Here is a 9,579-nt window from a genome sequence, read left to right as displayed (position 1 = left end):
ATGCTCAAAGGCCTCCCTGGCTAGGGTTCTTCTCTATTCCTTTGTGCATCAGGCACTTAAAGGGCTACTCTCTCTGGGGTCTTTCTTTATTGGTCAGCTGCCAAAACTGGCATGTAGGGAGAGAGAGGCTACAGTGATGTCTCCATGACCTCTGTGTGACTCAGCAGTATCACCTTGCCTTCATGACTGCCTGACCTTCCTCCGAAGGCAATCTCCACTGCGATCTCCTCCCTCATGTCCCCTCAGGCTGTCTCCTCGCAGTCTAACCCTGGGATTTCTGTCCAATCTCTACACTCCAGCTCCTATCCACCATGCGTTCCAGGGAATTGCATCCCTGTCCAGGGTACATAGTGTTGCGGCAAGGATAGTCTATGTGGTTCTCACTCCATTTGGAGTGTTACAGATCTGCAGCTGCACTCTCCAATAGCCTCAGATGCTTTTCCTCTGTCCCAAACAATTGCCCCGTTGTGGGGAGCTGACCTCTGTTTCAGTTCCCTCACCTCCCAGGTGCAGGTCCAGTCCTGCTCACTCTTCTTTCCCCCCCTCTTCCTTTGTCCTACCAAGTTTTGCATGGACTTAAATATTCCTTTCCGGTGGTCAGGGACTCCTGTCTGTCATCAGTTGTTCTGCAAGATCTTCTGCATATAAAGGTATATTCTTGATGCATCTGTGGAGAGAGATGTATTCCACATCCACCTACTCCTCCACCATCTTAGTTCTCAACAATGCTTTATTAATGACTTAAGTCTTTCAAAGCAGAAATAAATAAAAACAAAAATAAACAAATGGGACCTAATCAAACTTAAAAACTTTTTCACAGCAATGGACACCATAAACAAAATGAAAAGACAGTGTATGGAATTGAAGAAAATATTCACAAATGATGCAACAGATAAGGGCTGAATTCCCAAAATATACAAACAGTTAATATAGCTCAATATCAATAAAATGAACAATCCGATTAAAAAATGGGCAGAAGACCTAAAAAGACATTTATCCAAAGAAGACATACAGATAAGCCAACAGGCACATGAAAAGATGCTCAGCATTGCTAATTATTAGAGAAATGCAAATCAAACCACAATGAGGTATCAGCTCATACCAATCAGAATGACCATCATCAAAAAGTCTATAATAATAAATGCTAGAGAGGGTGTGGATAAAAGGGAACCCTCATATACTGTTGGTGGGAGTGCAAATTGGTAAAGCCACTATGGAAAACAGCATGGTAATTCCTTCAAAACTAAAAACAGTGCTACCATACAATCGAGCCATCCCACTCCTGAGCATTTATCTGGAGAAAACTATAATTTTGCAGTGCATAAAAATACATGCACCCCAATATTCATTGCAGTACTATTTACAATATCCAAGACATGGAAGCAACCTAAGTGTCCATCAACAGAGCAATGGATAAAGAAGATATGGTACCTAGATACAATAGAATATTACTCAAATATAAAAAAGAATGAGTAATGCCATTTGCAGCACCATGGATGGACCTAGAGATTATCATACTAAGTGAAGTAAGTCAGACAGAAAGACAAATATCATATGATATCAATTATATCTGGAATCTGAAAAATGATACAAATGAACTTATGCACAATACAGAAACAGACTCACAGACATAGAAAACAAGCCTATGATTACCAATGGGGAAAGTGGGGAGAGGGATAAATTAGGAACTTGGGGTTAACAGATACACATTACTATATATAAAATAGATAAACAACAAGGCCCTACTGTATAGTACAGGAAACTATATTAAACCTTATTATAACCTATAATAGAAAAGAATCTGAAAAATAATATATATATAAATGAATTAATTTGCTGTACAGCAGAAACTAACACAACAGTGTAAGTCAACTATAATTGATAAAAAGAATATATAAAAAAGAATATGGTAATTCAAATATCAGCAATAAACACACAAAATGCACATCTGCATGGCTGAATTTTGAGTAAGGATGCAGAATTCATTTTCCTGATAATGCTTCAATATTATAAATAAAAATGTCATAATGGTCAATAAGACCAAGCCTTGCAAATGAGTTATTCTGAGATATGACAATAAATGTCAAGAATTTCCTTGTGATTTTCTGAATTATTTGTAATTATATAAAACTTCTTAATTCTCAGATTGTTTCATTTTCTTCCAAAAACATATTCAATCCATTCAAAATTTCTCTCATGTTTCTTATTTTTTATTGAGGTATAGTTGATGTACAATATTATATGTTTCAGGTATACCTCATAATGATTCAATGAAAATATTTTAATAGATTATACTCTAAATGTTATACAATATTGACCATATTCCATGTTACACGATGTGTCTTTATAGTTCACTTATTTTATATGTAGTAGTTTGTACCTCTTATTCCTTTATGCCTATTATGCCCCTCCCCCTTCCTTCTCCCCACTAGTTTGTTCTCCATATCTCTTTGTCTCTTGGAGCCTCTTGGTTTCCCACATTTTTGCGACATTACCCAGCTATTCTTAATAAATATGAAAGCCTAGTGTCAGTGCTGGAGAAAGCAATGGCACCCCACTCCAGTACTCTTGCCTGGAAAATCCCATGGACGGAGGAGCCTGGTAGGCTGCAGTCCATGGGGTCGTGAAGAGTCGGACATGACTGAGTGACCTCACTTTCACTTTTCACTTTCATGCATTGGCGAAGGAAATGGCAACCCACTCCAGTGTTCTTGCCTGGAGAATCCCAGGGATGGGGGAGCCTGGTGGGCTGCCGTCTATGGGGTCACACCGAGTCAGACACGATTGAAGTGACAGCAGCAGCAGCAGTGGCAGTGTCAATGCATTTCCCTAGTACTGGTGCTACAAAAGACTTTCTCCCCAGAAGTCTCTTTTGCAGGAGGCAAAGATCTCCAAAGGACATAAACAGTTTTTTTCTGGGCCATCAGGCCTGGGCTTAGGCCTTTGAAGAAGGAGACTGGCAGCTATTTTCTTATTTCTAAGTGAATTATTGAGGGAAAAAATGCTTTCTCCATCTCTGTTTCCAAGTGCTGCAGTGGACTAAAACCTCTAAGAAGCTTCTCTCTTCAGCAGTTATATGTCTTAGAAAATGTGCTATCATTCTGTTTCCCCTTCCCACATCTAGCCACAGCCTCACCTCAGAAGTCAGTCACCTGATTTGATTTGCTTTCTCATTATCTTCTCCCCAACCAAGTAAATACATTTTTATAATCCCTGTGTGGTTACATCCTCCCTACTCTCTTGTGGAAAGACAGATTGCCTCTTGCAAACATTTAAAATGGAGCAATTCTGATCAATTTTTTGTTTTTTATTCCCAGGGACACCGGAAATAAGAATGCTCCCTCTATATAGTATTTTCCTAAGTCATGTCAGGAACAGTTTATCAGTCATATCAGGAACAATAGGAACACAGGATAGAGTCTGTGCTCTTACTTTTATGAAGTAGTCTCCTATGACGTGGCTGCCCCTTTGACAGAGGACACTATCACAATTTTCCACTGATGCTTTCTCTTGATCTCTGAGCAATGTCCTTTGCTGCTGCCATTCACCTTCAGTCACCAGGCTGTCAACATCTTCCAGAATATTGCTGCACCAGCAGAGATTGATTTTAGCCAGAGTTTCTTCTGCATGGTATCTTGAAGCCCACAGGTGCCACCAAGACTCATGTCTCTGTCATTCTCGGATACCGCCCCAAATGCAGGAATTTCTCATCGTTTTTTCTTCTCCATATCTGACTCTTTTTAACCCTTTCTTGAATGCCCTCTGGCTTTTTTTGTTTCATGGTTAAAAAAAGATTACCTTACCTTCCACTTTGTTTTTCAGTGTTTACTCCAACTCTTTGTCTTAACTATAGCAATAGAAAACTGCAACAAAAATAACTAGTTGTCATTTTTAATTTTTTGTTTAATTTACTTAAAGACACCATTGCCTTGCAGCATTTTCCAGTAGAGGATTCTCTTGTCATACCCCACTACTATATAGACTTGGGGGGTAGAAACATCATTATCTTAGTTATCCCAAAATAATATAACACAGCAGTTAAGAGCTCCAATTTTATAGTAACAGATTCAGGTTCAAATCCTGTTTTCACTTACTAGCTGTGTGACTTTCGTCAAGTGAATTCACTTTTCTAAGCCTGTTTCCTTAATTATAACAAAGGTAATAAACCTGGTCTTTTAGGATTGTTAATCCTAAAATTGAGGATGATGCTTAAGTGAGATAAAATTAAAGTGCCTAACATTGATCCTTCAAGATGGGAACTCTTCATAAATATTTTTATTGTTGTTACTTCAAATTAAGCCTCCTCTCTCTTACAAGCTCTTCCTACTCTGAGGTCCATGACTTATGACAGCTACCAAGAACCTGAATAGAGGCTCTTCCTGAATCACCAAGGAGCTATTAATATCATAAAATGCAGAAGACAAAGTGGGATATGGCTAGAGCATCCAGAGCTTTAATAGAAAAAGAGAGCCCACGGTTCTCTCTTCTTGAGCACCACCATGTGGTACAACCAGAAATATAGGATTGCAGCCTGGGGAAGAGTATGAGTTTGGAGGAAGTGAACTGGAAGGCTTCTACTGAAAATTAGTAAGGGATGCCATGTAAATGGATAAGACAAACAAGGGAGGAAGAATACAAAGAAAAAAGAGCAAAGGCAGCAAATTGGAGTAATATAAGTCAAGGTTGCTTACAAAATAAAATACCTATCAGACATCTAGTGACTATGGATCCTGTAGGAAACAAGATAGAGTGTAAAGATAAGTGAATATATACTTGGGCCAAGAAATAGAGCAGGAAAACTCTGTTTACTTCTCCTCTCATTCTGTTCTCCCTCCTTATTTTATTCCTTTTTTCCCTTCTTCCCTTTCTCCTTTTACACTATGCATTTGCTTATCCATTCATCCTTCCACCCATTTAGCCATTCATCATACATCCATCCAGCACTGGAACAGGGGAAAAAAAAATAAGTAAACTACAGGCCCTTTCCTACAGAAAGACACCATCTGGAAGATGGAGGAGAGTAGGTGGCAAGTAAACACATGCTTATATGTCAATACCCATCAGCCAAAGATCCCAGAAACAGACCTGTAGTTGAATAAAGTTGGATTTTTTGTTTACTGTAACAAGAGAGAATGCATGAATGTGGAGTATATCAATAAAAAGGAATTAGAAAGGATTTATAGGATTTGCACAGTGTTGGACTTTGCTTTGGATTAGATGCTGTTAGGGAGCAGGGGCAATCCTCTGGTTGGAAATTTTAATAACTCTTATCTAGAAGGAGAGAAGAATAACCCACGCCTCAGAGCTATAAGTGGTAAAGAAGCAGCAGCCACTAGAATTGGCTAGGAGAAGGGATGTTTTGTATTTTGGTGCCTTGACGTAGTGACCTTAAGCAGTAGTCTTGTTTCTTATGTCTCACGTTACCATAGTCACATATATTACTTGATGATAGTGTTCTGTGAAGTTGTTTAGCTTCAAAAAGAAAATATCATGGCCTAGCTGCAAGTGTCAGGCCAGCTCCTAATAAATAACACCAAGACCTTGTTGGAAGCATCAGGTCACTTCCCAGATGTTAGAGTCTGCTTTTCTCTTTCTTGGTGCCCCCAGCTTGGCAAGGAAAGATAAAGTTAAGCCTCTGGACATTAATTCATAATATCTAGATCCCTGGTGGCTCAGATGATAAAAGAATCTGCCTGCAATGTGGGAGACCTGGGTTTGATCCCCGGATTGGAGAGATTCACTGGAGAAGGGCATGGCAATCCACTCTAGTATCCTTGCCTAGAGAATCCTATGGACAGAGGGACCTGGAAGGCTATAGTCCATGGACTCACAAAGAGTCTTACACAATTGAGTGACTAACACACACACACACACACACACACAGATTTAAATTATTGTTGGTATTTCATAAACCAAGATCAGGAGGGTGTTTGGAGAATGCAATCTGTGGTTAGACTAGATTAATCCTTCTTGTTTCTTTTGTTAGGATGAGCTATAGAATCATTTGATGTGATATTGGCTGTGCAGTAGCATCTTAGACTCTAGACAGGACGCATTCATCAGTGGCAGCATAAGCGATTAATGAAAGTGAAATCATTCTTAGTCTTTGTAACGTAAATCAAAACTGGTGGAGATGGGAATCTAGATTACAAAACCATGACAATGAAAATATGTTCCAGAATCCAGCTGGGTATGTTTTAGAGTTCCAGAGTTTTTTAAGCCTAGAAGCAGACTGTTCTGCTTATCCTGTAATATTTATATGAGTGCAGCAAGTATTTTAGTTCAGTTCAGTTCATTTCAGTCGCTCAGTTGTGTCTGACTCTTTACAACCCCATGAATCGCAGCACGCCAGGCCTCCCTGTCCATCACCAACTCCCGGAGTTTACCCAAACTCACATCCATCGAGTTGGTGATGCCATCCAGCCATCTCATCCTCGGTCGTCCCCTTCTCCTCCTGCCCCCAATCCCTCCCAGCATCAGGGTCTTTCCCAATGAGTCAACTCTTTACATGAGGTGCCCAAAGTATTGGAGTTGCAGCTTCAGCATCAGTCCTTCCAATGAACACCCAGGACTGATCTCCTTTAGGATGGACTGGTTGGATCTCCTTGCAGTCCAAGGAACTCTCAAGAGTCTTTTCCAACACTACAGTTCAAAAGAATCAATCCTTCGGCACTCAGCTTTCTTCACAGTCCAACTCTCACATCCATACATGACCACTGGAAAAACCATAACCTTGACTAGACGGACCTTTGTTGGCAAAGTAATGTCTCTGCTTTTCAATATGCTATCTAGGTTGGTCATAACTTTCCTTCCAAGGAGTAAGCATCTTTTAATTTCATGGCTGCAATCACCATCTGCAGTGATTTTGGAGCCCCCCAAAAATAAAGTCTGACACTGTTTCCACTGTTTCCCCATCTATTTTACATGAAGTGATGGGACCAGATACCATGATCTTCATTTTCTGAATGTTGAGCTTTAAGCCAACTTTTTCACTCTCCTCTTTCACTTTCATCAAGAGGCTTTTTAGTTCCTCTTCATTTTCTGCCATAAGGGTGGTGTCATCTGCATATCTGAGGTTATTGATATTTCTCCCAGCAATCTTGATTCCAGCTTGTGCTTAATCCAGCCCAGCATTTCTCATGATGTACTCTGCATAGAACAGCCTTGACGTACTCCTTTTCCTATTTGGAACCAGTCTGTTGTTCCATGTCCAGTTCTAACTGTTGCCTCCTGACCTGCATACAGGTTTCTCAAGAGGCAGGTCAGGTGGTTATACAAACTCTCTTTTGGGTAGCTAAGAGAAAATCAAGGGCTACACAATTGTCCATGACAATGTTAACTAATGAATTCAGAGTAGTTTCTGGGCCTCTAGAACAAAAGTCATGTCATTTATAACTTCTGCTAGTGTCAGAGAAAAGTTTTGGACTGCTTTGAGTGGTATTATTTATGTTATGGGAATTGTAAATTGCACATTATGCAAAAAGTCAGTTATTGGGAATTCTGCCAGGTAGCTTCTGCTTACCTCATTTTAGAAGTTTTTGTTTGTTGTATTTTTCCAGGCTAAGTTAGTGGCAGATAAGGGTAAGCCTAATAGCCACATGATTAGTATTCTAGTTGGTTATAAGCTGTACTGGAAGGGTAAGTACCACTTGGCCATTTTTTGTCCTTTGAGGTGGGCAAATTCCTTGAGTGGAGTGAAACAGTTCCTGCAAATCAGCTGCAGTGTCTCTGAAAAAAACAAGTATTTATTCCTATTCCTGAGAGTTTGTTTATAAGGTTATGATGACCACAGCAGAAGCATTTTAAAAAAATTGAAAGCATAGCTGATTTACAATATTGTGTTAGTTTTGGGTATACAGGATAGTGATTCAGTAATTTTGTAGTTTATATTGCATTATAGGCTATTACAAGATATTGTGTATAATTTCCTGTGTTATACAGTAAATCCTTTTTGCTTATCTATTTTATATATGGTAGTATGTATCTGTTAACATCATACCCTTAATTTATCCCACCCCTTTGGTAATCACATTTGTTTTCTATGACTGTTCCTATTTGTATATACAGTCATTTGTATTATTTTTTAGATTACATGTATAAGTAATATCATATAGTATTTGTATTTCACTGTCTGATATTTCACTGAGCATACTATTCTCTAGGTATATTCATATTGCTGCAAATAGCAATATTGCATTCTTTTTTATGACTGAGTAATATATACATATATTCATATATACATATAACTTACATCTTCTTGATCCAATTGTCTGTTGATGAGCACTTGGGTTACTACAATTTCTTGGATATTGTAAAGAGTTCCATTGTGAATATTAAAGTGCACATGTCTTTTTGAATTCAGTTCACTTCAGTTCAGTTGCTCAGTCGTGTCTGACTCTGCAATTTGATGGACGGCAGCACACCAGGCTTCCCTGTCCATCACCAACTCCTGGAGCTTAATCAAACGCATGTCCATTGAGTCGGTGATGCCATCCAACCATATCATCTTTTCTCCTCCCCTTCTCCTCCTGCCTTCAATCTTTCCCAGCATCAGGGTCTTTCCCAATGAGTCAGTTTTTCACATCAGGTGGCCAAAGTGTTGGAGCTTCAGCTTCAGCATCAGTCCTTCCAATGAATATTCAGGGCTGATTTCCTTTAGGATTGACTTGTTTGATCTCCTTACAGTCCAAGGGACTCTCAAGAGTCTTCTCCAATACCACAGTTCAAAAGCATCAATTCTTTGGTGCTCAGCTCTCACATCCATACATGACTACTGAAGAAACAAGAGGTTTGACTATACAGACCTTTGTCAGTAAAGTAATGTCTCTGCTTTTTAGCATTCTGTCTAGGTTGGTCATAGGTTTTCTTTCAAGGAGCAAACATCTTTTAATTTCATGTCAGCTGTCACCAACTGGAGTGGTTTTGGAGCCCAAGAAAATAAAGTCTCTGTTTCCATTGTTTCCCCATCTATTTGCCATGAAGTGGTGGGACCAGATGCCATGATCTTAGTTTTTGTGAATGTTGAGTTTTAAGCCAGCTTTTTCATTCTCCTCTTTCACCTTCATCAAGAGGCTCTTTAGTTCCTGACCTTCATCAAGAGAACTCTTTAGTTCCTCTTCACTTTCTGCCATAAGTGTGGTGTCATCAGCATATCTGAGGTTCTTGATACTTCTGCTGGCAATCTTGATTCCAGCTTGTGCTTCATCCAGTCTGGCATTTTGCGTGATGTACTCTGCATATAAGGTAAGTAAGCAGGGTGACAATATACAGCCTTGATGTACTCCTTTCCCAATTTTGAATCAGTCCATTGTTTCATGTCTGGTTCTACCTGTTGCTTCTTGACCTGCATACAGATTTCTCAGGAGGCATGTCAGGTAGTCTGGTATTCCCATCTCTTGAAGAATTTTCCACAGTTTGTTGTGAGCCACATAGTCAAAGGCTTTAACATAGTCAATGAAGCAGAAGTAGATGTTTTTCTGAAATTCTCTTGCTTTTTCAATGATACAACAGATGTTGGCAATTTGATCTCTGGTTCCTCTGCCTTTTCTAAGTCCAGTTTGAACATCTGGAATTTCTCAG

Source organism: Capricornis sumatraensis, chromosome X, assembly GCF_032405125.1.
Source record: "Capricornis sumatraensis isolate serow.1 chromosome X, serow.2, whole genome shotgun sequence".
Classification (NCBI taxonomy): Eukaryota; Metazoa; Chordata; class Mammalia; order Artiodactyla; family Bovidae; genus Capricornis; species Capricornis sumatraensis.
Note: the sequence above shows the minus strand (reverse complement) of the source record.